We start from the raw sequence: 5,307 nt of genomic DNA on the forward strand, positions 1-5,307 counted from the left end.
TCTCATGCGTGCATGTGTGCTCAGTCATGTCCAACTCTTTGTGACCCCATGGACTATAGCCTGCCAGGCTCCTCTGCCCATGGAATTTTTCCAGGCAAGAATGTTGCAGTGGGATTCCACTTTCCTTCACCAGGGAATCTTCCTGATCCAGGGGTCAATCTCTTGCATTAGCAGGAAGATTCTTTACTACTACACCACTTGGGAAGCCTGTAACTGTACAAAAATAGGCCAAAGGTTGCATTTGGCCCAGTAGTGATGGTTTGCCAACCCTTGGACTAGATTGAAGGAAGCAATAAAATGTTAATAATGCAGATTAACCCAAAATAATGCATATTAAACTCAAAACTGTCATGTCTGTAGCTGTTACACTGTGAAAAATATAAGAAATTAAGAACATATTCTTTCAAAACCTATCATTCAATTAATCAGAGGTTGCTCATGTCATGGCTGACTGAGTGCATTTCTGAAGTGTGTCTTCATTATTTGTTTTGTCTTACTCATTAACATAAACAAAATATAAAACAATATTTAGGAACTACACTCCTTGGTTAATGACATGGGTGACTTTTTCTGGAATTGAATGATAATCAAGCATTTATTCATAGTTTTGATTTCATGACTGTTGTTGCCAATTATAGAAACTTCTAATGGAATATGGAATTTATAAGGAATAGCAAGTTATAGGACTTCCCTAACAGTGCAGTGGTTAAGACTCAGTTCTTCCATTGCAGGGAGTACAGGTTCAATCCCTGGTGAGGTAGCTGAGATCCTGCATGACTCACCCTGTGGCCAAAAAATAAGGAAAAAGAAAAAGAAATAGCAAGTTATGCTGAAATTATAGGTGTATGGAATTTCCAAAAAAGGAACCATGTTTTGTTATGATTTGTAAGTCATATACTGTACAGATTTTTATCAGTAAAATTTATAATAAAATTACATCTGTATATATGCTTACTTTTCTCCCATAGAGCTAATCATTAAGCATTTCTATCACATCAGTGTGTCTCAATGTCTCATGCTGGACCAATTATCACTCCTGGGTAAGAGAATCTAGACAGGCACACAGAGTTCGGGTCAGTTAGATGAAGGTGGGGGACTGAACTGAAATGTCTGCTTCTCAGCCAGTTGAGAGAGAGAGAGAAGAGAAGAGAGAGAGACAATGAAAGAGAAAAGACTGAAGGTGACAGAAACAAACAAAGGCACCCTGACTCTCCCTCTAGTCCTGTTTTATTTCCTGTCCCAGATACCCATGAATTTATCTACTGCATCCTTAACAGAAACCTCTCTTTAAAACAGCTGAAGTTGAATTCCTGCTTCTTCACAACCAAAAGCTCTGCAGCCAAGACAGTGAACCACATAAATCTGGACTACATGAGTCCTCTTATCCTGGTTGCTGAGTTTCCCAAATCTGATGACTGTTAATCACAGGGAATCTACAGACGATGGTGATTAAGTATTACTAATAGAGTTTTGCCAAGAGAACGCACTGGTCATAGCAAACACCCTCTTCCAACAACACAAGAGAAGACTCTACACATGGACATCACCAGATAGTCAGCACCGAAATCAGATTGATTACATTCTTTGCAGCCAAAGATGGAGAAGCTCTATACAGTCAGCAAAAACAAGACTGGGAGCTGACTGTGGCTCAGATCATGAACTCCTTATTGCCAAATTCAGACTTAAATTGAAGAATGTAGGGAAACCCACTAGACCATTCAGGTATGACCTAAATCAAATCCTTTATGATTATACAGTGGAAGTGACAAATAGATTTAAGGGACTAGATCTGATAGACAGAGTGCCTTATGAACTATGGACAGAGGTTTGTGACATTGTACAGGAGACAGGGATCAAGCCCATCCCCATGGAAAAGAAATGCAAAAAAGCAAAATGGCTGTCTGAGGATGCCTTCCAAATAGCTGTGAAAAGAAGAGAAGCGAAATGCAAAGGAGAAAAGGAAAGAGATACCCATTTGAATGCATTGTTCCAAAGAATAGCAAGCAGAGATAAGAAAGCCTTCCTCAGCGATCAATGCAAAGAAATAGAGGAAAACAACAGAATGGGAAAGACTAGAGATCTTTTCAAGAAAATTAGAGATACCAAGGGAACATTTCATGCAAAGATGGGCTAGATAAAGGACAGAAATGGCATGGACCTAACACAAGCAGAAGATATTAAGAAGAGGTGGCAAGAATACACAGAAGAACTGTACAAAAAAGATCTTCACGACCCAGATAATCACGATGGTGTGATCACTCACCTAGAGCCAGACATCCTGGAATGTGAAGTCCAGTGGGCCTTAGAAAGCATCACTACGAACAAAGCTAGTGGAGTGATAGAATTTCAGTTGAGCTATTTCAAATCCTGAAAGATGATGCTGTGAAAGTGCTGCACGCGATATGCCAGCAAATTTGGAAAACTCAGCAGTGGCCACAGGACTGGAAGAGGTCAGTTTTCATTCCAATCACAAAGAAAGGCAATGCCAAAGAATGCTCGAACTACCGCACAATTGCACTCATCTCACATGCTAGTAAAGTAATGCTCAAAATTCTCCAAGCCAGGCTTCAGCAATACGTGAACCGTGAACTTCCAGATGTTCAAGCTGGTTTTAGAAAAGGCAAAGGAACCAGAGATCAAATTGCCAACGGCCACTGAATCATCAAAAAAAACAAGAGAGTTCCAGAAAAACATCTATTTCTGCTTTATTGACTATGCTAAAGCCTTTGACTGTGTGGATCACAATAAACTGTGGACAATTCTGAAAGAGATGGGAATACCAGACCATTTGACCTGTCTCTTGAGAAACCTGTATGCAGGTCAGGAAGCAACATTTAGAACTGGACAGGGAACAACAGACTGGTTCCAAATAGGAAAAGGAGTACATCAAGGCTGTATATTGTCACCCTGCTTATTTAACTTATATGCAGAGTACATCATGAGAAACGCTGGGCTGGAAGAAACACAAGCTGGAATCAATATTGCCCAGAGAAATATCAATAACCTCGGATATGCAGATGACACCACCCTTATGGCAGAAAGCGAAGAAGAACTAAAGAGCCTCTTGATGGAAATTAAAGAGGAGAGTGAAAAAGTTGGCTTAAAGCTCAACATTCAGAAAACTAAGATCATGGCATCTGGTCCCATCACTTCATGGGAAATAGATGGGGAAACAGTGGAAACAGTGTCAGACTTAATTTTGCGGGGCTCCAAAATCACTACAGATGGTGATTGCAGCCATGAAATTAAAAGACGCTTACTCCTTGGAAGGAAAGTTATGACCAACCTAGATAGCATATTTAAAAGCAGAGACATTACTTTGCCAACAAAGGTCCGTCTAGTCAAGGCTATGGTTTTTCCAGTAGTTATGTATGGATGTGAGAGTTGGATGGTGAAGAAAGCTGAACGCCGAAGAATTGATGCCTTTGAACTGTGGTGTTGGAGAAGACTCTTGAGAGTCCCTTGGACTGCAAGAAGATCCAACCAGTCCATCCTAAAGGAGATCAGTCCTGGGTGTTCATTGGAAGGTCTGATGTTGAAGCTGAAACTCCAATACTTTGGCCACCTCATGCGAAGAGTTGACTCGCTGGAAAAGACCCTAATGCTGGGAAGGATTGGGGGCAGGAGGAGAAGGGGACGACAGCGAATGAGATGGCTGGATGTTATCCCCAACTCGATGGACATGGGTTTGGGTAAACTCCGGGAGTTGGTGATGGACAGGGAGGTCTGGCATGCTGCAATTCATGGTTTTGCAAAGGGTCGGATGGGACTGAGCGACTGAACTGAACTGAACTGAACTGAATCTACAGATGATGATGATAAAGTATTACTTAATGAAAAGGCAGGGGCGGGGGGAAGGATGTATCAGTAATAAAATCAGTCAAATAAGCAATATGGGGCTTTAAAAAAAATAAAAGAAAGTGGCACATACAGTCAGGTGAGTTCTGGGAAACCCAAAGCAACTCACATAGCAATTCAGGGGTAAGGAGTGAAAGGTTGTGTTCAGGCTATGAGACCACTTGGAAACGGCCAACTTAATTCATATTTAACATTCTTTTAAAAAATATTTATTTATTTATTTGGCTATGCTGGGTCTTAGTTGTGGCATGCAAAATTTTTTGGTTCTGGCGTATGGAATCTTTAGTTGCAGCATATAGAATCTACTTCCCTGACCAGGGATTGAACCCAGGCCCCCTACATTGGGAGCACAGAGTCTTAGCCACTGGACCACCAGGGAAGTCCCCATATTTAACATTCTTATTATGGAGTCAAAAACTTCTACATTTGATGGACTTTTTTTTGTTTATTTTTTTTTTCTAAGCAAATCAGAGGTTATAAAGAACAGTTTTGCCCTCGGGCATAATGTAAACTCTATGAGAACAAACAGCTGAAGTTCATTTGACTCCTGTAATGGCTGGTGTCACCCTTAGAAGGCCCCTGTGTAGTCTGTCTTCTTCCTGATGGAGAATGGGCTCCAAACCAGGATCTGAATTGCTGCGATGCCCAGTGGGACCAGGCAAATCAAATTAAACATGGCATCATGAAGATCTAAGATTGTACTGAGAGGGAAAAAAAATATTGAAACACAGTTTCTCCAGTGGGTTCTTTTCTTATTAACTCAAAGCTATACAACAAGAAGTTTCAGAAAAGTTTTGGTATCTGTTGAGCCCATTTAAAAAGTAAATGAAATTTTATCAAATAATTTTGATTCTTTCAAACAACTGAATCAGTAAATAATCCCTACCTTCCAGTTGGTTATACCAGGGGAGGTTGATACTCCTTTGATCACAATGCCTGGGGAGAAGTACTGTGGCCGCAGTGAAGGACCCCACACTGGGCGCAGGAGGGCAGAGGTGGAGGTGGGTGCAATGCATACAAATATGTGTCTGCATACCCATAACACTTTAGTCTTGAAATCACCATCCAGAGAGTTTCAAACAAAGAGGCGGGAGCTGGGCATTCATTTTTATTACTAAACTGACTTCCATCCTACACAATTTGAGATGATGAGAGGAAACCAGGCTTAATAATAATATTAAGAAATGAAACAACTTTTGCTGACAAGAACTTCATTAACCCCAAGATGCCTATGGTTCTCCATTATATTTAGTAGATCATATTTTTTTCATTTAAATCATACACAGTAAAAGAGGTCTCCTAGTTGAGGGCTGATTATCTGGTGCAGCTTCTCTTTGGTTACTTGGGCTATCTAAAACAGCACCTCGTTGATCAGCCAATTGAGGAGATAAGTGGAAAGGTCAAACTATATGATACAAGAAGAGGAGGTGTTTTCTTACATCTTCATAC

The sequence above is a fragment of the Giraffa tippelskirchi genome, chromosome 13 (genome assembly GCF_054371585.1).
Source record: "Giraffa tippelskirchi isolate mGirTip1 chromosome 13, T2T-mGirTip1v1.2.pri, whole genome shotgun sequence".
In the NCBI taxonomy this organism is placed as follows: domain Eukaryota; kingdom Metazoa; phylum Chordata; class Mammalia; order Artiodactyla; family Giraffidae; genus Giraffa; species Giraffa tippelskirchi.